Below are 25,997 nucleotides of genomic sequence, written 5' to 3' on the forward strand. Positions count from 1 at the left end.
TGCGCAATTGTGTAACCGGGCTCGTGTTCTTGATGTTTCCCAATCGGAATACTAATAAATCGCGCGCGTCCCGAGGGGGCGCTGTTGTCGCTGAAGGATGACCTTTGAAGCATCGAATTGGGCCAGAGAGAAATGAATCCTGGAAGGGTGACGCCGTGCTGAAAAACCAACGCGTCGCAATTCATCCAGCTCAATCCACTTTTCGTTGTTTTTGGTTCTCCACTGTTCCCGAGAATAATCATGATGACGCATGTTAACTTTTCAGGGTTCTTGTCCAATTGCAGCTCCCCCTGTCTATTTTCTATGTTTGAGTCAGATCCACTTGTTAGCCGTTGGAATAAACACGTGTCTACATTCAGTCGTGCGTGCTCCTTCCTCAATGGCTACAATATTTTATTTCTACGCGCCTTTCAAAACTTTCAAGGACACTTTACAGTCACGGGATAAGAATTGTTTTTTCTGCGGGTGAGCAGCAGCAGCAGCCATTCGCGCCAGTGTTCACTAACCCGGAAGTAACACAAACTCACTCCATTAATGTGAGTGTTTGCAGACATACAATGCTGTACATCCGAATTTATGTAGCGCTTTCACAACAGCTGCGGATGTAACAGCGCTTTACATAATAGTCAACACAAAGCAAAATAATAAAAAGGAACATAAAACATGGACAGTTATGCAATCTTCATGACTTTCCCCGTGTACTGTATGATGTTTGAGTACAAGACAAACACTTTACTACATGAAGCAGTTGTCGATGAAATAGGAGGATGAAAGCCTCCTTTTCACCAGTGGATCAGAGACATCGTGATGGAATGTGCACGTCTGTTGCAAGCTAAGGTTTGAAAGCAAACATGAAGTTGTAGCATCCATTGACAAAAACAGATCTCCTGTCCCAAATAAATCCGCTTCAACTCCAAGCCACGAAAGTTCCACATACGGATCGGTGCTCTGGGCTGACTCTCCTTCTCATTGCGGGCTACTCATGCCATGCATCCATCCAACCGCAGACTGTCCAACAGCACCGACCTTTCCGCTGAACATAGCGAGGCTGTGACAATGCTGCCAATTACAGGTGCAAAAAAAGCACAATCGTCCCAGAGGTGTCCAGCGAATCACAAACAGTGCTGGCATATTCGTCCTGCTGAAAAGGCGCAACCGCTCAGCACAGTCTCTTCCTTGATGAATGTCATGGCCAAAAATGCTGAAAAACAATCAGCATCTGGTCCACATGACGCACAACAGCACAGTGACAAAAGAAAACAAAAAAGGGCAAGGCTTATGAGAGCACTTGCCGACATATCTCTCTCTGGCGCGTGTGGCTGCCGCTGCTCACCCACAGAAAAACTTATCCTGTGACTGTAAAGTGACCATGGGAGTTTCGAAAGGCGTTTAGAAATGAAATGTATTATTATTGGATTGGATTGGATTTGCCTTTATTATTCTCGCAGTGGAGAAATTTACATTTCACAGCAGAAAAGTTATGAAAGGAATGAAAGTAGAAAAACAAAATACAGGAGCTGCTGGATAGGCAGCCACTCTTGCGGCGCCGTCTTGAAGTCAAAGTAACAAACAAAAAAAAACTACATAACAAATAAAATGACAACACAAAGACACAGAGAGTCATTCATTTGTTCCACGAAGAGGAGAGTTCAAGCCTCTCTTCACCAGTGGATCAGGGACATCATGGTGGAATGTGCACGTCGACTACAAGCTAAATGTTGAAAGCAAACACGCAGCTGTAGCATCCATTGACGAAAAGAGATTGTCTCACATCTCCTGTCCCACATAAATCCGCTTCAATTCTAAGCTGCGACAGTTCCACATACGCATCGGTGCTCTGGGCTGACTCTCCTTCTCATTGCGGGCTACTCATGCCATGCATCCATCCAACCGCAGACTGTCCAACAGCACCGACCTTTCCGCTGAACATAGCGAGGCTGTGACAATGCTGCCCATTACAGGCGCAAAAAAGCACAATGGCCCCAGAGCTGTCCAGCGATGACAGTCGAATGGCACTGACATTCCTCCCATTCAAAAACAGTACTGGCATATCCATGCTGCCGAAAAGGCGCAACCGCTCAGCACAGTCTCCTCCTTGATGAATGTCATGGTAAAAAATGCTGAAAAACAATCTGTATCCGTTCCACAGGATGCACAAACAACACAAAGTGACAAAAGAAAACACAAAAACATCAAAAAAGCAAGGCTAATCAGAGCACTTGCTGACAGCTGCCTACTCGGGCGCCATCTTGGACTCCATAATAATAATAATTATTATTATTTTGAAGATTATTATTATATTAGATAGCTATAGAGCTAGCTGGATAGCGAGCGAGCTTGTGAGCCAGTTAGGTTGCTAACTATTTATATCTTAGCTCGCTATCTATGTATATTGCGGTTTTATTCTCCCAAATATTGTAGTTCGTCTTTGTCGAGTCCCAGTTCAAGCTGTACATAGTTTTACAGTGGGTAACAGTCACAATCTTTTCTTTTTGAACCAACACTTTTTTGGGTTGTTTCGGTGGCATTTTGAGAGTCAAATACAGTAAAGTCTCGTTATATCGATATTCAAGGGAGTCCGAAAAAATATCGATATAACCGGGACTTATCGATATATCCGACCCTGTTTGCATGTAATTTTCTCCGTGCGTGCATAGAAATAGTATCGATATAACCGGGACTATCGATATATCCGATATCGATATAACGAGACTTTACTGTATATTGAAAGGACAACCGATGCCTTCGGACAAGTTGCGTGCATAATTTGTAAAATGGCTTCAAATGACTTCTACTGAGCGCATATAGCTATATTTTACATTTTAAGACTCGTGCTGAATATTCCGGAAGTCTTGTTTTTGAGTTGGTGACGAGTCCGTACGTGACGTTACTGAAGGAACGCCCCTGACCGAAAAAAGACACATTGTAGCAGTCCTTCCAGCACGTCAATGCTTGTTTGGTCTGAAGACCTCGTGTTGTGCCAGAAGAGGCCGTCCAAGCTCCATGTGAGGAATTTATTAGCTTGTGGAAACGGGCTTATTCATTCCTCACAACAGCTCGGTGGCCATCTTGTGCATTTTCTGGGACGCTACATTGCAGTCCTGACGGCTCGAATTGATACGCAAGTACTTCTTGAATCGATTGCAAACATGTATGCTTTCCTCTTCAGAAGTATTTGAATCATATTCATAACTGGATGTGTAACAAGAAAGCATATTCTTATAATCTGAAGCCATTGTTTTGATTCTCCAGCAATGCAAGACGTCTTGGCGTGACGTCACGAACTCGGGGGCGGGACCTTCTGAAACTGGCCACTTCTGGGTTCAATTTGAAGTGGTTTTTGGACACTTTTAGTCATTTTTATTGGTGTTTTGCATTTGACTAAAAATATCATACTGCATGTTTTGGGTATATTTTAGATGCCATAAAAGGTTTTTCTGATGTCAGTTAGGAAACAAAAAAATGGTGTCGGTTGTCCTTTAAGTTGCTCCTCCTGATGTTGAGAGTCACAACCACTGTTTTAGTTCATGACGCTTGTTGTTGTCATTGTTCCAGAGGGCTCTGAAGTGCACGCAAAGCAAAACAAAACCCTCCAAAGTACAGGCCGTCTCGTAACAAGAAGTGCACGCAGCCACTTCCTCACGAAGCTGCACGCGTATCGCAGCACACTTCCACACTAACACCCCCGCCCCCAACACAGCCCTTTGCTTCGCGGCCTGCCCTGCTGAACGATGCAAATACGGCGCACAGTTTGCCCCTTGCTGAGCAACGCTGCCGCCACCCTCTCCTCTGGCGCCCTGCCTCATCGCTTCTCGTTGCCCGAGTAGCTGCCTGGAGATGGAGCTAATTAATTTGATTGAGGCAATGGAAAAAACGCAGCCGGCCATCCCCTGTTCCTCCCCTCCCCCGACTTTATTTTCCACCGATCCTTCCCAGTCTCGTGCACAGGCTCGATCCCGTCTTGGTCTCTTGAGTTCCATTTCCTGCGCTTGCATAACCAGCGGTTTAACGTCGACTGATTGTATTTTCTGCATGCGGCGTTTGAGATGGAGTGGAAGTCGTCAACAATCCCGAGGCGGCCTTTGCATCTAATCCGAGGCTTCTTGTGCTGTTTTTGCAGGGGAGGCCCAATATCCGCAGCAACTGACATGCAAATCCCTCAAGTGATGCCGCAAAAGGTGAGCATTTGCATTTTGAATGGTCCATACCCTTCATTGTTGCACCAATTTCGAACCATCATTGACTGGAAGCGTCTTGTGTGGTCGTGGTGCCAAGGTGTAAAGTTGAAGTCAGTTGAAGAGCTTCATGTCAGACTTTGACTCCATCCGGTGGCCTTTAGGGAGCGCTGCTCGAGCAATAGTTTTAATAGCTGGTGGATTACAACCGTGGGTCATCGTGTAGTGCACAGGTGTCAAATTCAAGGCCCGAGGGCCAAATCTGGCCCGCCACATCATTTTATTCGGCACACGAAAGCAAATGAAACATGTCAAATGCTGGGATGCTTGCTAAAGCCCGATCCAAAATATCAAACTGTCCCATGTAAATCACAATAACAGTCATTATTGACTTCACATTTGAAAACTAGTTCTTCATCCATTTGTTGTGCGTTCTGTATATGATATGTGAAGGGGATGAAACATTCTAAAGCAGGGGTGTCAAAGTCATTTTTTGCCGCGGGCCACATTGTAGTTATGGTTTCCTCTCGAGTAGACGCACAGAGAACACAAGAAAAATGGATAAATGGTTAGGAATCAAGCCAAAACCTCAGTCCCAGAAGAAAGATTCAAAAGAAGCTAACAAAATTTATGACACTACAAAACATAAACGTACATTAAAAGCATCGTGGAAAGAGGAGTTCACGTGGCTTGTAGCAGACGACGCAACACAAACATTGCATTGTGCAACATGATGAACAGTGTATGGACAAACGACAACAGGAGCAAAATCACCAACAAGGGATATTTACCATCAATTAAGCTAGGGAGCATTTGTGGTAGGTACATTTTAAAGTGTTGTTCTGTTATATATTCTGATTATCAATCCTTAATACTTTGCAATAATGTTTTATTGTGTTTCAACTTTTTGACATGAGTTTCAGACACTGCAATATATATGCAAAATGGCCACCCCCACTCTATCTATCTATCTATCTATCTATCTATCTATCTATCTATCTATCTATCTATCTATCTATCTATCTATCTATCTATCTATCTATCTATCTATCTATCTATCTATCTATCTATCTATCTATCTATCTATCTATCTATCTATCTATCTATCTATATATATATATATATATATATATATATATATACACACACACACACTGGAATATAAAGCATCTTAAAGGACTTTGAAGTTCTGTTGGTGATGTAATGTAGGGAAAGAGATGCCTATTTCACTGTAAGATCAGAGCATTGTCATCAAATGGTGAGTATAATTTTGTTTTTTTGAATGTTGCTGTGCCGATGACAATTTTGTATTTGGGAGCCTTTTACTGAGCGAGTTGCTTGTTCTGTAGCCACAAAGGAACATAAGTCCTTTTGTGCCGGTCCCAAGCCCGGATAAATACAGAGGGTTGTGTCAGGAAGGGCATCCGACATAAAATCTTGGCCAAAACAAACATGCGAATCAAACCTCTGAAGATGGAGGACACTGATTCGATGTCGCGACCCCTTGAAGAGAAAAGCCAAAAGGAAATAATAATAATAATAATAATAATAATAATAGTCATGAAATAATTACAACTTCACTCAACCCTATTGTGTTGTATTAAAACCCAACGACTGCGCCTCACTGTCTGGCGTCCACGGATCTTCTTCAGTCCGGTTGACGTGAGTTGGCAAACCGGCCCGGTGGAACATTGCTGCCACCCAACGGTCTCGGCCCTCCACTGCAAGAACATTCGGACGAATTGCCCGGAGGCGAATGTTTTTAAGCTGGCTGCCGCCATCTTTTTCCCAGGTCTGAAGCGCACTTAGTTGAGTGAAAACGTCACCCGAGAACGTGTCAAAATGACGTTTTTCAGCTGGTGCATTGTCAAGTGGATTATCAGGGTGGCGCGTTCGTAATGAAACGTGTCGTTTTGGATGGATGATTAGCGCTCAAGCAGTTAAATGAGCAAAAACAAACAATGACCTTGCACGGCACACAGTCTGTCTGTCGATGCCTTTGGTACCCTTGCATTTTATTTGTTTTTTTTTTGTGGCGTGGAGGCCGCAAATACAACCGGCCGGGCCTCGGAAAAGCCTCTCGAAGAGAGCACTGACTTTCGGTCCTTTCCCAAGTTTGGCCCCGCCCATTCGCCAAAAGAGCCTAAATCAGCTGGAGGGCGCGCTCGTCCTGTTTTCCTCCCTAGGTTGAGGAGGCGGTGTGAACGACATTTCGGCGTTGGTCGCTTTGACGACGCCTGCACTCAGGAGGGAAAGCGTATTGACTCGATGCGTCATTTGGAAATGAGGCTTTTGGCGAAACTGGCTCAAATCGCTCACGACTGGCCCGGAAACGGTTGGCTTTGATCGGCAAGACGACAGGCTCCAAAAAAAGCACACCAATCACTCGTTTGCCTTTATTGCGGCGGAGAAGGCCTCGAGTTCTAATCTGGTGCAAAAAAATTGACCGCTAGACGGATGATTTGAATGTGAGAAGGCCAATGTGATAACCTTCTTATTTTGGTTAATCCCTACGAGTTGCCCGGAAGATGTTTATTTCACAATAAAAGTGACAACAAACAAACTTGATTTTATGTAGGGATGTGACAAAAATGTTCAATAATAATTCATCACACATTTTCTAATACCATATTAAAGTGCATTTAAATAGCTTTCAAATGATGTATAGATTATTGTTCTATGACAAATAATAAGGAAATAATGTAATTTTTAATTTTTGAAATATGAGGGCATTTTCTGCCTAAATTACATAGTTAAAACAATGAAAATCTGTGACCGAGTTCTTTATTACAGTTTAAACTATCATAACTTTTTTAATTTTGTTGGCAGATCTTAACGAGTAAGGTACCATTGGAAAGCTTTTGAAATTATAAACATGAACAGAACACACAAGAAAAGATTCAAAATATAAATGAGCAAATATCAACGATCGAATGCAGGCTGATTTTCGTCAGAAATCAAAAATGGCTGTCACTGAAGACTAGGAAAGAAAATTGCGAGCTCTAGAAATATATATGCTAATGCTTCTTTTTGCTTGAAACCTGGCAGTTATGGAAAAATATATATACTCTACCACTTCTATGAGTTATTAAAATACATTTTACCTTTATAAACTGTAGTGTTAGCAAAAAGAGCGTAAACCTCAATCATTTTCCCCCTGTTTCTCGTCGTTATTCGGAAATTTCAAGAACCAGCATGGAGGCAAACGTGTAACATACGTCATTATAAGATGCGTAGCTTGGAAAATCCCACGAAAAATGATGACGTACTTCACAAAAATGCAATGATATACGACTGCGAGTACGGAGTACGCTCGGTTCAATGGACAGAAACAATCGCGGTGGAATATAGCTCACTGTAGCGTACCTACATTATGGTTGGGGAAAAAATGGCACTTGCATAGAGAGAGGGCTTTTCCACCTCAAATACTTTAACTGCTTCACTCCTGAATGAGCTCCGGATGACCCAGCAACTCAGGGTTCTTGCTCCAGGACACTTTGGGATTGAAGCCCCAACCTCTCAGTTGGGAAACTACTGCTATACCGCTGAGCCAAATCACAACAAATCCGATTTCCTTCTCCAAAAGCAAAGCTAGAATCAATGAAATGATTTCTTCCCCGCTTCTTGGCCATCTCTCCTGGCGGAACGGAAAGTTAATTAATTTCCGTTTCTGGTTGTGTTCAGCCTGTGTAATTTTTCGCCGCTCCCTTTTTTATGCGATGCCGTTTTGCCGATCAAACTTGGACGCGCTTCAACAGGGTTCCGGTCAGACGTTTGCGAAAAGTGTCATGGACATCCAAGCGCTTCGTTGGAGTATCAGATGCGCTAGCCGTGTCAATATTAGCCTGAGCTTAGCGCTGAGCGCGGCAGCTGCGTCCTTCTTCGTTGTCCCTTTGTGAGGATTGTCCGAAATGGCAGGCGCAACTGAATTGAGAGCCACTCCGCCAACGTGTGTCAGGCGGGCGAGAGTAGCAAGCCAGCTGAAGCTTCTACGAAAATAACACGAATCTTCCTCTCAGCAACGTGAGTTCAGCGAAACTTTTTGCAGCTGACTTCTCCTTCATTCTTAGCGGTGACGCTTGATTCTCAATTTTGCGTTTTGATGATCAGAATATGATGCAGAAAGCCTTTATTGGGGAAATTTGCAATCCACAGCAGCAAAATGATGTTCAAAATGCCGACCTATTCTTCATTTTTTTGTCATCGCCTTGCTCCGCATGCACCCACTTGTTATCTGCCCGCTTCTTGTCTGACAAGCGCAGTTTAAAACAGGGGTGTCAAAGATTTTTTTTTATGGTGAGCCACATTGTCGTTACGGTTTCCTCTTGAGGGCTGTTATGAATTTGGGGAAGCCATTAGAATGTTATCATCACCTCCACATATTATGTATAGAGTACACAGCAAATGAATGAATGACGAGTTTTCAAATCTGAAGTCCAAAATAATGACTGTTATTGTGGTTTACATGGGACAATTTGACATTTTGATTTGGATTTTAGCACGCATCATATATACGACATGCCTGATTTGCTTTCGCGGGCCGAATAAAATGATGTCGCAGGGCATATTTGGGCCCCAGGCCTTGACTTTGACACCTGTGATCTAAGGGATTAGCCAGATATCTGAATAGAAAGAGAGCCAGCTACCTCACTCGCTTGCTAGCTCGATTGCTAGCTAGCTTGATGATCGCTAGCTCGCTCGATAGATGAGCATGGCACTTGACATGCTTGATATGCTTTTGCGGGTCCAATAAAATCTGGCGGTGGGCCAGATTTGGCCCATGGACCTTGACTTTGACACCTGTGATCTAAGGGATTAGCCAGCTAGCTGAATAGAAAGAGAGCCAGCTACCTCATTCGCTACTGCAGCTTCAGAGGAAAAACAAAAAAAACATTTTTTTTTTCAAATAATGTAGGTAACATGGTTATGTTTGATTGATTGATTGATTGATTGATTATGACACCTGAGGCTTAAAAGGACAGATTGTCATCGAGACATGACGCACGGTCCTCGGGTTTTAGCGCCATTTCATGATTGTTGGGTCAAAGCACGTTTGTGTTGAGAGGTCAAATGCAGTCGGCGGGAAACACGTCTTGTCGAGGGCCGGCGCCGTCACACGCCTCAAATTGGGCCAGAGGTGTTTACAGACTGCGCTATTTTTATATTCTCTCTCCTCAGCCTTGATTTCTTCATTTCTTTCCGACTCGCCCGTGCCGTGCTCTCATTCTCTATCTCTCGCTCTCTCGTTCGGCGCTGGCCTTCCCTTTGCGTGAGGAAAAAAGCTTTGACCTCCCGGGCGCCCTTGTCGTTCGACGTTCCGCCGTGTGATCGCAAGCGGGACACTCGCTATGGCGCCACGCCGAAAACGATGACGTATACCCGCAATGTCACATCCTTCCCAAATGTCTTTCCACCGTGTGGGTGACATGCATTTGGTCTAGAATTGCTACGGGATCCACCACCCCCATTCTCTGTATTTGGGGCAGTCGCGGGGGGTGTTTGGACGTTATGACCTTTTTTTCTGATGCTGTAACGAGAACAACCACAAAAAAGAATCCTAAATGTCAAGATTCTGAGGGTATCAACTGCACGGATTAATCAAGGACCCCCCCCCCCCCTGTCTAAAACACTTGTTTGGCTGAAATGAGGCTGTTTGAAGAAGTCTCGAGCAAGGATGCTGCTGCTCACCCGTTCCCAGGCTTTGAACCCACCTCCCCCCCAATTGGAGACACCACAGATTCTGATTTCAAATTGCCAAATTGGTCAAACGGATCAATTCTAAAGTAGCTTTTCTTTTGCCAATAACACACGCAAGTGTTTGAGACAGTGCAGTGGCTTAAATGTGGCCGATCTTCAGCCAGCCTTGCTGCCAAATCACAGCTAGAGAAAGTCTTGTTTACATAATTGGACTAAACTAAGAATGGAACCCAAGGTGACGCTGCCGATTTTTGGGTGTAAATCCTTAAAAAAATACAGCCAACTGTGGGTTTTCGACCATAATCCATTCCAGAAACTTGTTCGAAAACTGAAACATTTCTCAGTATAATCAAAGTAATCGATGTCTGCCCTTTTTGTGATTGAACCATAATAATAATAAATGAATACAAACACGCCTGCTCACAATGGAACGCTACACGAGGATAGTGTCCAATTTGTGAAGATCTCAGCCTAACTAACACGTCTGCTTCTCAGTAAAAAAAAAAAAAAAAAAAAAAAAAAAAAAACTTTATTTAACAATATGAATGCGCCGGTCACAATGAGACATGACACGAGGAAGTGACGTATATGGACGTGGAGAGGAGTCTAATGGTACATTCAGATGCGCTTAGTTTGGACTTATTTTTGCTTGTAAACCGAGGCATGAAATAAACTAAAATTTTGGGTCAAAATCAAAAACCAAATTGGTCAAGAACCGAGACGTTCGAAAACCCAGGTTTAGCTGAGTCAAAAAAAGCAGACATTGATTACATTGATTGATTGACTCAGTCAAACACGGGTATTTGACCATAATCCGTTCCAGAAACCTGTTTGAAAACCGATTTCTCTGAAAACTGAAAGATTTTCCATTCTAATCAGTGTAATCAATGTGTGATTTTTTTAATTGATATTGAACAATACAAACACGTCGACTCACAATGGAACGTTACATGAGGATAATCCGTCTGTAACAATGAGACGCGACAGGAGGAAGTGACGTAGAAGGAAGCGGAGTGATGCATTCAGGTGCGCTCAGTTCGGTCGAGAACCAGTTTTTGATTGTAAACCCTGGCATAAAAAAACAAGAAATAGTTGGTCGAAAACAGAGACATTTCAAAACCCAAATTTGACTGTACAGTGATACCTCATTTTACGAACGTTAAATTCGCGAGAATATAATCTTGGCATACGAAATATTTTTCGGGAAACACACAGAGGGCTACAATGAGTGATGTGTCGTTTGCAAACGAGCTGGTTCTCGGAACTCCTAAAATGGCATTTTTTTCCCCTCTATTCCGCGCCCCCAGTCTTCGGTTAAAGCCACACGTGATTGGTCAAGATCCGTGGTAGAGGAGGGAGGGGACACACGCTGCAGTGAGCGGGGGGAGGGGTTACAGAAACAGAAACACACTCACATGAAAGGGAGACGACAGAGCTTGAAACAAAAAAAGTGAAATGGTGAGAAAATGGATAGAAAACACAGCGAATTTTGGACTTATCCCATAACCCATCAATCAGGCTCCACAAATAACCCGCACAAGCCATCTGTACAATTTGAAGAGAACATACAAGCAAGGGAACCAGCTATTAATGAAGTTTCTAGTGTGTCTGCCTGCATCTGTTGCAATATCACAACTTCTAAGATGTACAACCTTCAGACACTATGCAAAAAGCTATCCATTCCATCAAGCCATCAACGACCATCACAAAAGGTCAATAAAACGACTTTATTAAACGGTACAGTTTATTTATTTAATTACAATACCATAGCACATTTAGTATACATAAAATAAGATATATTTTGTGTAGTTTTAAGGCTTAGAAAATTAGTAAGTAGAAAATTATGTTTTGTGGGGACCTCAGAACGGATTATTCTCATTTTAATTGTTTCCGATGGGAAATTAATGTTTGGAATGCACACTTTTTACCTTACACATTTTCTGAAGTTGGTATTACTGTACAGTGTTACCTTAGCTTACGAACTTAATTGGAACAGTGGACCAGCTCTACACCCTTAACAGGGACCTCGGGGGGTGCGTGGGAATTCGCCCAACCACTCTACATGTGCTTTGTGGACTTTGAGAAAGCGTTTGACCGTGTCCCTCGTGGAGTTCTGTGGAGGGTGCTTCGGGAGTATGGGGTACAGGAGCGCCTGATACGGGCCGTTCGGTCCCTATACGACGATGTCAGAGTAAAGGTAAAGTTTGTATGCCAAGGTAAAATGTTCATAAATTTAACGTTCGGAAACCGAAAAGTTCGTAAGCCAAAGGGTTCGTTCGTATCACTGTACTTGAATCGATTCATATGCGTTTTCGTCGACTGTTTGCGACTGAACCGATGATTGTTCAAATACGGCAAATGGATTCCGGCTCAAGTTTCTATTTCTGGTGCGACCTTGGCGGGCTGGCCAGCTCCACATTTTCAGGGAAGATGGCTTCCTGCTTGCCTGCGTTTTTCTTTTTTTTTCTTTTGGCAGTGGTGGGGAAAGGGGGGGTCGGTTGTTTTCCGTTTCGCTGTTCAGATGTCGCTTGGTCGCACAGAATGAAAGGCGGTGATCACGTTAGGGCCAAAGATCCATGAATAGGGGCGGCTGGACGACAGGGGCGCTCTGAATGGCGCAGCTGATGGCGAGCACGCGTGCGGATTGGCCACGCACGCTGACGCCAAAAGCTATTGTCTTTGCCGCTTCTTACAAACGGTCTCGCTTTTCTTTCTCTGGCGCTTTACACCCGGACGTCATTTTTCGTCTTCGGCGAGTGAATGATTTGGCGGTGGGTGGCGGAAAAAAAAAGTTTGTCCTCCAACGCCCGAGAGCCGCCGGAGAGGTCACAGGAACAACACCCAATCCCCCGAGCGGTTCCCATGGCGACCAGCGCGGCGGTGGCTCACAATGAGGGCGAGAGGGAGAAAGCGAGCGATGAAAGGGAGCGAGAGGAAAAGGGCAGGAGGCGGGTGGGCGGCCGGCCGGCGTCAGGATTCACTTGTGGTTTGGATGGGGTAGCGGGGGGGGGGGGGGGGGGCGGCGGGGGGGGGGGGGGGGGGGGGGGCTACTGAAACGGTCAGCGTGACGGCCACACTTACGGCGTCGACGCCTCTGAACCCAAAGCAACAAAATGGGCCTCGGCTGACTTTGATTTTCCTGCCGCTGCTTGTGCAATGCTCGCTTTGGCCATGTGGGCGCTATTGAGTAAAAACGGCCTCGGAGCCACAGAGAAGGACCAGCCCTTCATCCGCCGTCCAGTAAGTGACGAGAAAATTCGGGATTTTGACAAACGTGGCAAACGTCGCAACCCCTCACCGTTGTCATCGTTTTCACGCTGTCGTGTCCTATTCGCTGTCTATATGTGATTGTATTCAAGTATGCATTGCTTTAAAGGACAACCGACACCTCCGGACAAGTTGCGTCCATAATTTATAAAATCACTTTAAACGACTTCTACTGAGCGCATTTTACAAAGATTCCACTTCATATAGCTATATTTTACCTTTTAAGACTCGCGCTGAATATTCAGGAAGTCTTGTTTTCGAGTTGATGACGATGCCCTAAGTGACGTCACGGAGGGAATGCCCGTGACCGAGAAAGCGACACAATGCATTTTGGGTACTTTTTTTCATCTGAAAACACTGTGTTGATGGCGAAATTAGAAGGAAAACTACATAAATAACACAATGGTGAATCGTGTGTCGCAACCAATTGCGGTAACACGCATAAAGAACGTTTACATAGATTTCCAGCAGATAAATCAGCCCATGTCCAACGGAGCTTGTGCGCCATCTAGTGCATTTCTGGGCGCTACATTGGAGTCCAGACAGCTCGAATTGATACGGAAGGACTTCTTTAATCGATTGCAAACATGTATGCTTTCCTCTTCAGAACTATTTGAATTATATTCATAACTGACTAACAAGAAAGCATTTTCTTCGAATCTGAACTCTCTGAAGCCATTGTTTTGATTCTGGAGCAAGGCAGTGTGTGACCAATAGTGACGTCACGAACAAGGGGGCGGGACTTTCTGAATCTGCCCAGTTCCAAGCTCATTTTGTGGCAGTTTTGGGACACTTTAAGTCATTTTTATTTTGTGTTTTGCATTTGACTAAAAATATCAGCCTGCGTGTTCTGGGTATTTTAGATGCTATAAAACGTTTTTCTGATGTCAGTTAGGAAACAAAAAAAATGGTGTCGGTTGTCCTTTAAATGACAAATTGACGAGCAGCCAGAGCCCTCGAGACCCCTCCCCCCCACACACAATTGAAGAGAAAACAGCAGAATGCGCTTGTTCAAACTAAAAAAGTTTGACATTCAGCTTCCATCAGAGTCAAATCAAGTTTTTTGGGCAAACGGTGGAGGTTTTTTTAGCTGAAACTCATCAGACAATCAGAGAAGAACGTTCCTCAAGAGAAAACGACTATTGATTAACGTATACTGTTGACTTGTTTTGGAACAGATTTTCCGTGTCCAATCTCACTTTAAAGCATTTCTTAAAAAGCCCCCCCCCCCAAAAAAAAAAAAAAAGAAAAAAAACAAGCACAACTCAATTTCTCCAACATCACCCAACATCTTGGATTGGTCGCCCCAGGCAGACTCAGACTTATTTTGAGATTTGCAGATGTTGTCACGGTCCGACTTGAAATAGTCTAAAAATGGTGACTAACGCATGCTAACTGCTAGCAAGTGATTTGGTGTCCTCGCATTCTGGTCGCAGTGGCCGAAGTATCATGAGCTGAAGTACTTTTGCTTATTTTCAATTGGATGTCCATTTCCCTCGTTTTTTTATGTTGAGTTGGACGTAAGCTTTGAGTGGCGCGAAACGGATCGAAAGGGCCAAAGAGCCACACCTTGTCAAGTGAGTCAAACCCAGTTGACCCGGATCAACATGTCTTTGGGGGGCTTCATTTATGCTTCTCCAACTTTTGGCTTCACGGGGACATTCACACCCTCCGCCATTTGCCTGCCTTCACTTTGTCTTCTCGACCTCTCCCCTCCTCCCCCCCGTCTCTCTCTCTCTCTCTCTCTCTCTCTCTCTCTCTCTCTCTCTCTCTCTCTCTCTCTCTCTCTCTCTCTCTCTTTCTTTCCCCGTCTGTCCGTCCACTCCTCCGTACTCGCTCTGGGCCGGGGTCTTTGCGACTTAGCTCGGTTCCTGTTTTTGTTTTCAGCCATTTTGGGGACTCGCTGCGCTCGTGACAAACTGCTTAAATGGCGTCCTCGCGGCTCGCTCCGCCGCTCCCTCCCTCGCCCCAATCGGGCTTTGTGTGTATAAAGTCGTGTGCGTGTGCGTATGTGTGTGCGCGCGCGCAGGGAGGGAAAAGGGAATGACACTTCCAAATAAAAAGAAGATTTGATTCAGTTGGGTGGGGTGTGAAGGGAGGTTTTTTTAGGGGGGGGGGGGGGTCACTTGCAAGGGGAATCGGGAAAAGCACTCCGATTCGTGTGTGTATGGGTGTATGTGTGTATGTGAGGTAAAACCTGGAGAGAGAGAGGGAGAGAGAGACGGGAGAGAGGGAGAGAAAACTAGAGGGAGAAAGTGAGAGGGGGAGAGAGGGGCTGAGAGGGAGAGGGGCGAGCAAGAGAGAGAGGGGTAGAGAGAAAGGGAGAGAGGTAGAAAGAAAGGGAGAGGTAGAGAGAAAGAGAGGTAGAGAGAAAGGGAGAGAGAGACAATGAGAGAGAGAAAGGTGAAGAGAAAGAGAGCTACAGAGGGAGAGGGGTAGAGAGAAAGGGAGAGAGAGGCAGAGAAAGGTGAAGAGAAAGGGAAAGAGAGCTCCGTAGAAAGGGAGAGGGGTAGAGGGAAAGGGAGAGAGAGAAATGAGACAGGGAGAAAAGGGAGAGGGGGGTGCAAGTTCGAGTGTTGAGAATCGCTCCTGCCCTGTCTTCCTTCGCCGCCTGTGCTCTCGCTCTCTTGCTCACTTGCCTTCCCTCCCTCACTTCCTCACTCTCGACCACAGACGGAGGGTGAGCGAGCGAGCGAGCGAGAAGGGGGCGAGACAGGGGAGAGAAGACACATCGCGGCAGAGATGCAGCAGGAGGCTTTCAGAGGTACGTAGCTCCCTTATTTGCTCGCTTACCCACCTCGCCGCCACCCGGAGCGGGAAAAAGGCGGAAGGGAGGCGAGGCCGACTCGTCTCGTCCGTCAGCCTGCCCGCCCACAGGCCTCGCTCGCTCGCCATTCCTGTTTTTCCGCGGGTGAAGCGAGCGAGAGCGAGAGGGAGGCGGCCATTTGTGTTGATTTGTCGCCATGCGTGAGAGCCAGTGGGTGTGTGCGCTCGTTCGTGCGCGTGTGCGGGCGCGCGCCGCGAGGCCTCGCTCTAGCTCATCTTCGCCCTATGTCGCACTTTTTTTAAAATTTGGTGACCGAGGGCGGACGCTGAAAGTTTTCGATCCGTCCGAGCGGGTGGGCGTCGCTCTGCTGGGGACTGACAGGTCAGAACGTGCATGAAAGGGACTCGACCCCCACCCAGACCAGCACATGTCTTTCCGTTGAGTGTCCCTCTGGCTTGTTTTGGTTAGCGGGCCGCCCCGTGTGCCGTCGTCGTCCATTTTAGTTCTTGTGATAGAGATTGTTGGAGGGCGTTTAGATTTGATTTTTTTAGTTGTATTTTCTTTTTTTTTTTGGGGGGGGGGGGAACAAACAATCAGGCGTCAGCTGCCCACCCCTGGCTTTCTGTGGTTTCCATGGTTTCTGACCCCCCCTCCCCCCATGAACTTATGGAAAGTATGATGCGTTCAGGGATCGAGGTCACAGGGAATATGTGATGTGAAGTTTTTGTCCCAGCGTTTTACTCAAGGAGCTCGGACACTTTTGGGGTTCCCCCATGTTTTCCAATCCGAGGACAACCCCAACGCCGCTACCGCAACTTCAACTGATTATTTCATGGTTGCTTTTCCACGAACGTCGCTTCTTGACAGTCTTTTGTTTTAACCTTTCCAAATTGCAGTTTGTTGGCACAATCTGGAGAGCGTGTGCGCGTTCTCCATGTAACCCTTTTATTTGTAAAAAATAGATATGGATTGGTAAAAGGTGGCAAAATATTGGGGGGGGGGAGATCGTCACTATCATTGATTTATGTGACATGTATCAAAGCCAAGGCCCTTGGGCCAAAATTGGCACTTCATTTTATTCGGCCTGCGTAAGCAAATCGGACTTGTAAAAAAAATTCCATGATGCTTGCTAAAGTCCGAACCAAAAATTCAAACTGTCCAATGAAACCACAATAAGAGTCATTATTGTTGACTTCAGATTAGAAAAGGATTTATTCATTTATTTGTTGTGCGTAATATGAATGTATCTACCCCGATCAAGGATGACGCTTCGTACTGATGTCACAAACGTTTATTGTGAAACACTTGGAACACCGTGAAAACTATAAAGGACATTTAAAAATGACAATTAACATTACAATAAATTCGACAAGACGTATAGTAAATAAGCAGATTAATAAGGTACCGTGTGCACCTTATGAACTGAAAGTAGATAAACTTTGACGTAGACTTTAGACTGTCGGTCTAACATTATAAATAAAGTATTAAAGACGATTTTAAGAAAAAACACACATATAAAGGTTTGCATAGAAATGTTAAACACTTTTACAGAACAAGACCAAATAAATTTTATTTTTGTTGTCATGGTAACCAACGACATATCCACCAGTTACAATGAAGGAAGGATTAAACATTTTAATGCAGGGGTGTCAAGGTAATTTTTTGCCACAGGCCACATTGTAGTTCCGGTTTCATCTCAGGAGGCCATTTATGAATTTGGGGAAACCATTAGAATGTTTCATCCCCTTCACATATTATTTACGGAGCGCAAATGAATTAGAACTCGTATTCAAAATCAAAGTCAAAAACAATGACTGTTATTGTGGTTTGCATGGGGGAATTTGACATTTTTGGTTCAGACTTTTGCAATCATTATGGAATTTTACCAGTTTGATTTGCGGGCCGGGCCGAATAAAATGATGCGGTGGGGCAGATTTTGCCTCCGGGCCTTGGCTTGGAGTGTTCTGTGTTCGAATGGCTTCCCCAAATTCATAACGGCCTTCGAGAACTAATTTCTCTCGGAAACTAATTTTTTTGTGGTTCGCGGCCAAAAAATTAGTGTAACACGATTGACTTATGCTGTCATATTTCAAGGTGTGTAAAAAAAAAAAAGAACAAGTCCAATTTTTGCCTCTTTTAAAATAGCAGCTGATAAAATTAATCACAATGAATTGGGCCTCGTCATTTGTTTGCTATGGGTGTTTTTGTCAAAGCTTACAGGAAGTAGGCTGTAGTCGCTGATTTTGTGTGTGTGTGTGTGTGTGTGGCTCCCCATATGGGAAAGGAGAGCCATCAATGTGCTGTGTCAGTTTATGGAAGGTTTGGAAAAATGCTTCTATGGAAAGAGCAGGTTGACTCTGCGCCCACAAACTGCCTCTTAAAGCCACGTTGCCGTAATTCCGGGCCTATATTATTTTCTGCATTTTTTTTGTTTGCAATTAGTTTTGAATTGCATTTTAGGATTTTTTTTTTTAATGTCCTTGATTTTTTGAGGATTTCGCTTGTTGGGTGTGGACCTAGACCAGTGATGTCAAACCCTCCCGGGCCGATTCGAAGTTCTGGCTTCCCTCAGAAAAAATATATAATAATAATAATAATACATTTTTCTAAGCGCCTTTCAAAACTCTCAAGGTCACTTTACAGTCACAGGATAAGTTTTCTTCTGTGGGTGAGCACGGCAGCCACACGCGCAAGCGTTCACTCAACCCCGAAGTAGCTGAAATACATAGCAAGCAAGCTAGCTAGTGAATAGATACCTAATAGCTAGCGAATAGATAGGTATTAGCCAGCGAATAGATAGTTATTAGGTAGCAAATAGATATCTAATAGCTAGCGAATAGATAGCTAATGGCTAGCGAATAAATAGCTAATAGCTAGCGAATAGATAGCCATTAGCCGGCGAATAGATAGCAATTAGCTAGCGAATAGGTATTAGTACTTAAGACGTGAAACAAAATGGCAGACCAAACAATGAACACCCGTAAAGATCGTGTGAACAAAACATAATAATAATCATAATAATAATAATACAATTGAAATGTCATTGTTATTAATTACCCATGGCGTTAATTACCCAGTTGACATTTCCGTTTGGTTTTTAGCAAGAATTATGAAAGTTGACGCCCATGATTGACTTCTGCGGGCCGAATAAAATGATATGGTGGGTGCAAATTTGGCCCCCAGGCCTTGACTTTGACACCTACGGCCTAGAATGTGACCTGAGCGGTTGGGCTTGTGCAAAGAAAGGTCTTCAGAAAGACCCGAGCGAGGAGAGAAAGTCCGAGCGACCTTCCCCATCCCGCGTGCTGCCGAGTGGCCGGAAAACGGCGGGATGTGCTTCTGTTTTTTTTGCGGGATGCGGTTTAGAGCGGGGAGAGGGCAGCGCCACGGCGTCACGTCCACGCTCGCAGATTTGGGAAGAGCGCTAATTCCTCAAAGCTGCTTCGTTGAAAAACCGCCACATGACGCACACGGGCGGGAACACAAGCCAGCGTTGGGAAAAGTAGGACAACCCTTTCAGGCATCAACATATTCTCCTGAAGTCACACAATGGGGGGGGGGGGGGGGGGGGGTGGGGGGGGGGGGAGGGGCTATACATATTTTTTTCCTCATCTCTCTCTCTCTCCCTGCATATATATACAGTGATACCTCGGCTTACGAACGCTTTAGCTAACGGAATGTTCGCCTTACGAATGTTAAATTCGCGATATACAGTAAAGTCTCGTTATATCGATATCGGATATATTGATAGTCCCGGTTATATCGATACTATTTCTATGCACGCACGGAGAAAATTACATGCAAACAGGGTCGGATATATCAATAGTCCCGGTTATATCGATATTTTTTCGGACTCCCTTGAATATCGATATAACAAGACTTTACTGTATATATAATCTTAGCATATAAACTAGTTTTTGGGAAACATACGGAGCACCACAATGATGTGTCGTTCGCTAACGAGACGGTTCTTGGAGCTCCTGAAATGGCAGCCGGCTTTTTTTTTCCCTCTATTCCCCGCCACCAGTCTTTGGTTAAAGCCGCACGTGATTGGTCAAGATCCGTGGTAGAGAAAGGAGCGGACATATGCAGCAGGACACACGTAGCCGTGAGCGGGGGGTGCAGAAACACACGAAAAGGAGACGACAGAGCTTGAAACAAAAAACAAAAGTGAAATGGTGAGAAAATGGATAGAAAACACTGTGAAATTTAGACTCGTTTCAACTTGATTGGTAGTTCAAAGGCAGAGTGTAGACTGCCAGGTTAAAATATCCCATCAATCAGGCTCCGCAAGCCATCTGTCCAATCTGAAGATAAAAGACAAGCAAGGGAACCAGCTATTAATGAAGTTTCGAGTGTGTCTGCCTGCATCTGTTGCAATATCACAACTTCTAAGATGTACAACCCCTTGAGCTTTATGCAAAAAGCTATCCATTCTATCAAGCCATCGACTTTATTATATTGTACGGTTTATTTCTTTAATTACAATACTATAGCACATTTATTACACATAAAATAAGGTATATTGTGTGTAGTTTTAAGGCTTATTTAGTTGAAAATGATGTTTTGTGGGGACCTGGGAACGGATTATTCTCATTTTAATGATTTCCTATAGGAAATTGATGTTTGGAATACACACTTTTTTCCGAATGTGTATGTATAAAGGTGTCCGCTGTTCTGTCTTTAATGTACATTTTCAATCGACCCCCCAAAAAAAAAGATCGGATTTTTTTCCCAAGCTGTTGTAAATTTGACTGACACGTCAACTGTCCTCACTCTCCTACGTCCATTTATTAAAACCGCAAGGGAGCCTAAACCTACGTGGTTTGAGTGAGATTGACCGTTTCCGGGTGTTTTTCTTCTGCCAAATCGGGGAGGTGGCGTTTTCGTGAAAATCCATTTGGGTCGGTGCTCTAATATCCGCTTGACAGCACGACCGAGGGAAGGTTGCAATGTCAATAAGTGCAGTCTGAAAAAAAAAGAGGCAAGGCACAGGGAGACGTTTTCTTCTGCTCGTGCGTCGTCCGGCCGCAGCCATTCGAACAGCCTGTGCCTGCGGGTGCCTGCGTCATAGGAGGCGGGGGGTGGGGCCGTTGCCAAAGGGGGCGGCGGTTGCGAAGGGGATGACAACGTCGCCTCGCACGCAGACAGCCAGGCATTTTCCTAGCGCGGGCGACGCATGACACGGTGACATTTGGAGCCCGGGCGCCGTCTCACGCCGAGTCCGCCTACTCGTAGTCCGCCGGGGTTGCTCTGCTCGGCGTCAGAGCTTCCCTCTCCGGCGGGTCGTCAGCTCAGCGTTGAGTCCAAATCTCCCAAAGCATTCAGTAGACCAAAAACACTTGTGGCCTTCTGCTGCATTCTTCATGATAAGAATGGTGTGTGTGTTTGTATGACTAGTCTTGTGAGGACCACTAACATTTTATACCATACGTAATGAGGACCATTAGGCCGGTCCTCACAAGTTTTTCATTCTAAAGGCTTCTCGAGGGTCTATATATATATATATATATATATATATATATATATATATATATGCATCTGTTAAAGTTTCAGAGAGGTCCTCACAATTTCACCCAAAATGATTTTTTTGGTGTGTGTATTTTCATTTCACTTGGATACACACACTTTTTACTCACTGTGTGTGTTTGTGTGTGTGTGTGTGCGTGGTTAATGAGAGTAAAAAGTAAAACAATATTTTAACCACATTCGCAATAGGGGTGAGGACTTTGAATGTAGCCATTCAGAAACCTCACTCCTGCTATTATTTCAGTTCCAAGTCCACTTTTTATTGCTTTGTTTTTAATTAAGTTGAAGTGTAAAATGGGGTGACATTTAATGTTCAAATGTAACACTAGTTCTTCTCTAAACTTATCAGCAACTGTGGTCCTCACTCCTTTATCTGGAGTTATCCAGACCTCACAAAACCAGGAACGTGTGTGTTTGTGTGTGTGCGGGCACTCATCGGGCAACTTTGGCCCGATGAGTCCTCTCAAATGGACATGCGCGAATGGACACCTGCGCTGCTCTGTTCGTTGGTCCGAATCAAGTCTTTCAAGTGCGGTTTACCATCAATCGGATTACGCTTTGTCGTGCATAAAGTCCTGGCAGGCAATGACAAATGAATGACAAATGACGGTAAAAAGCATCAGAACAGTCCAGATCCAAAGAATCCAGATGACAAGTTTACAAAATGGACGGCAAGAGGGCTTGTCGAGAACCTTAATTCCAAGGAGAAAGCTGTTCGATCGGATGTTCGACCCGAATTCTGCAGCCTTCTGCCAAGCTATTTATTGATATGCAAATTAAGGTGATACATTAGTAAAACATAGTTTTCTTGATTAGAATACCACACCCCTGGACGTTCTAAGCACCAACAGCTGTAAGCAATAAAAATCGATATTTGAACTGGTTGTCTTTTCCACGAACTGATAGATTTGTAAGGAGTTTTCCAAGTCCTAAATTCTGCCCAAGGCTAGATCTCCTAGATGAAGATGACAGGTGAACAGGCTGTGTTTTGTTCAACTCAGATTGACCGATGGTTTCTGTGCTTTCATTGTGTACTCGAGTCATCATATAACATAACAACATGAAACTTTTAAATATGATAACTTCCATTCTGTCTAATCTCTATCAGAGAGTCCCTTCAGAGTTTCCGCTGAGCTCTCTATGCGGTCTAATGTTCCGTCCGCAGATACGACCTGCGAAAAATTAGTTAGGAACTCTGAAAAAGGAACCAGTAGGGGGACGCAGGAGTAGGAGTGATATGAATAGCGGCATTGTGGACCAACTGGAGATGCTTGATGGAGGATCGGCTCACTCCAAAGTCAAGTGGACCAAAGTCATCCGGCCAGGCATGAAGGACAGTATCCCTAAGTCCTTGTCAAAAAAGGAGAGGCTTGACTTTTGTCGTCTTGTCTCGGATTTGACAATAACGGCAATTTGCCGTTGCGATTTGAAACGGCTGTCCAATTTCAGACCCAAGTGAGAGTCAGGAGGCCCAAGTTCGCAGGGTGGGCTGTTGGAAGGCCAATGGGACCAAACAACGTCACTTCAGTCTTGTTCTCGGTGCGGTCGAATGTCCCGTCCGCGGCGTTGTTATGAATTTGGGGAAACCATAAGAATCCACATACATTGCATACAAAACGCACAACAAATTAACTCATTCACTGCCATTCCCGAATTTGTTTGGATTTAGTTTTTTTTTAATACTTGGGTGGCAATAAAGCACCGCCCATGGCCTCGGGCAATGTTTTTTTTTCTTTTCCACAAGAGGGCAGCATTAGCCTTTTGTCCAAGTTAGCGCTTTGTTCCAGCTTCAGCTGTTGTTAAAGCGCTATATAAACCAATATGTATGTATTGCATTGTATTTTGTACAGCCAACTCCATTTCAAGCTCAGATAACTCCAGACCCATATAACTTAGGAATTAACAAACTTTCTGAATAAAGAAATAAGAAAAGAGTCTACAGTTTGTTACGCGAAATTGAATGTTTATATAGTCCTAAAACTTCTGTGGGTCCTGCAATTTGAGTGAACATGACAAAAGCCTGGCACTGGAGCGGACACATTTTTGCACATTGTCTGGCAGTGAATGAGTTCAGCATCATCGAACCAATCACCTTCCAGCCATTATTTGTTACCAGTGTCCAAAATCTACCTGGAAGCCTTCACCATCAGTTCTGCAGGCCCTCTAGCAAAAAAATAAGTGTCGATCAAATCTGGAGTCCAAAATCATGACTGTTATTGTGGTTTACATGGGACAATTTGAAATTTTGGTTCAGACTTGAGCAAGCATCTTGGCACTTGACATGCATGATTTGCTTTTACGGGCCGAATAAAATGAGGTGGTAGGCCAGATTTGGCCCCCGAGCCTTGACTTTGACACCTGTGCTCTTGTGGGACTAGCTCGGAGACATTTGACTCTTTGTTCACTCGCTTTGCCTTGAAGACAATATCTGCTCCGTCTGCTTCTAAAGCAATTTGTATGATTGCTAATCAATCGCTCGGCCCTGTAGCGATGTTTGACGATTTTTTTTTCCAGATCAATGCCAATGGAAGCATTTGCTCAAAAATAGGACCCCCACCCCTGGCCCATCCCTATCCCCTTGATACAGATACAATTTCAATGAAGTTCCCGACACGTACGGGCATTCGCCAGCAAGGTAATAATAATCGTAATAGTAATAATAATAGTAATAATAATAATAATAATAATACATTTAATTCGTAAGCGCCTTTCAAAAATTTCAAGGTCACTTTACAGTCACAGGATAAGTGCGCCAGCATTCACTCATCCTGGAAGTAACTCAAATAGATAGCTAGATAGTCAGCTAACAGATAGATAACAGGTAGCCAGCTAGATAGCCAGCCAGTCAGCTAGATAGCTAATAGATAGCAAACAGCTAGCTAGATAGCCAGCTAATATATCGCTAATCGGTAGCCAGCTAATATATCGCTAATCGGTAGCCAGCTAGATAGCCAGCCAGTCAGCTAGATAGCTAATAGACGGCAAATATCTAGCAAATAGCTAGGTAGCCAGCTAATAGATGACTAATAGATTACTGACGTGGTTTGAAAGAGCCTATAAGTTACTGCTCCAAAAGAAGACACAAAAAAGAAACAGACGAAGAAGTATAAAATAAAGAAGAAAGAAACGAAGAAGAATGAAACAATGTTTACGATGTGTACATCATGGCTTCGGCTATCAATTAGCTTGACCCAAAGGCTTTTTTTAAATAATAATAATAATAATCATAATAATACATTTCATTTCTAAGCGCCTTTCAAAACTCTCAAGGTCACTTTACAGTTACAGGATAAGTTTATTTTTCTGTGTGTGAGCAGCGGCAGCCACACACGCCAGCGTTCACTCATCCCAGGAGTAACTCAAATAGATAGAAAGCTAGCTAGCTAATAATAATAATAATAATAATCATAATCATAATAATAATCCATTTGATTTCTAAGCGCCGTTCAAAACTCAAGGTCACTTTTACAATCACAGGATCGGTTTTTCTGTGGGTGAGTAGTGGCAGCCACACACGGCAAGTAACTCAAATAGATGGAAAGCTAGCAAGCTAGCTAATAGATAGCCAGCTATCTATCCAGCCAGCCAGCTAAATAGCCAATTATCCAGCCAGTTAGACAGCTAATAGATAGCAAATAGCTAGCTAGCTAATAGATAGTACATAGATAGCCAGCCATCCATCCAGCTATTAGCTGTCTAGCTTGCTGGCTGTTCAGCTAGCTAGCTATTTGGCAATTTAGCTAGCTAATAGATAGCCAGCTATCTCTCCAGCCAGCCAGCTAAATAGCCAAATCGCTAGCTAGCTCGATAGCCAGCCAGCTATCCAGCTAATAGATAGCAAACAGCTACCTAGCTTGTAATATTTTAACCTAACAGGAGAAAAACAAGAAGCAACGTAAATAGCTAGTTAATAGTTTTTGAAATATGTTTTTGTCCAAAATATGTTTTTTTTTTGTTCGCCCAGCCCTCGTGATTATGCGACAGTGACGAGGCCGTGGATGGAGATGAGGGAGCGGGGAAGGTGTGAGCGATTCCCGCCACAGCCTTTCTGTCGCTGCCATTCTCTGCCCGCCACTCACTCACTCACTCACTCACTCACTCACCCCCCCCCCCCCCCCCCCCCTCTCTCTCTCTCTCTCTCTCTCTCTCTCTCTCTCTCTCTCCTTCCTCTGCAATAACAGGGCTGACCTAGTTTCTGCTTGTTCAGTGCTGCCTGTGGAATTTTACAGCGGCCTGCCTTCCCTGGCCGCCTGAAAACGCAAGCAGCAAAGCATGACTGAGGATTTTTGTCTCCTCGCGTCATTTGCGTTCTTACGCAGCTTCCCACAACCCTCCACCCTCACCCCTCAATCAGCACTTCGACAAATTGCACCTCGTGAATAAGTCATAGCTCAACTAAGACTCGTTGCACATTGACGGCCCGCCCGCCACTCCTCTGCGTGGCGTCGTCACATGAGGGGAAAAATGCAAAAGAGCTCGTTGTTTCGATAACATTTTTTTTCAAAATGAATTTCAAATGAAGCTTTGCGTTTCGTGAAGCGCTGCGGTCACAGCTTGACACC

The 25,997-nt window shown here is 44.4% G+C and overlaps 1 protein-coding gene across 3 annotated transcripts in view; it reads left to right on the forward strand.

The window, feature by feature from the left end:
* Positions 1-25,997, forward strand: part of zbtb4 (zinc finger and BTB domain containing 4) — a 41,285-nt gene that overhangs the window by 2,919 nt on the left and 12,369 nt on the right. The window contains exons 2-3 of one of the 3 annotated variants that reach the window (XM_088990884.1): positions 4,121-4,178; positions 15,813-15,903. The gene's annotated coding sequence lies outside the window, so the exon portion shown is untranslated. Of the gene's footprint in view, positions 1-4,120; positions 4,179-15,812; positions 15,904-16,117; positions 16,288-25,997 lie in introns of those variants that run through there. The other 2 variants (XM_088990885.1, XM_088990883.1) reach the window with 2 other exon arrangements.

Source organism: Hippocampus bargibanti, linkage group LG02 (assembly GCF_051943395.1).
Source record: "Hippocampus bargibanti isolate YZ-2025 linkage group LG02, ASM5194339v1, whole genome shotgun sequence".
Classification (NCBI taxonomy): Eukaryota; Metazoa; Chordata; class Actinopteri; order Syngnathiformes; family Syngnathidae; genus Hippocampus; species Hippocampus bargibanti.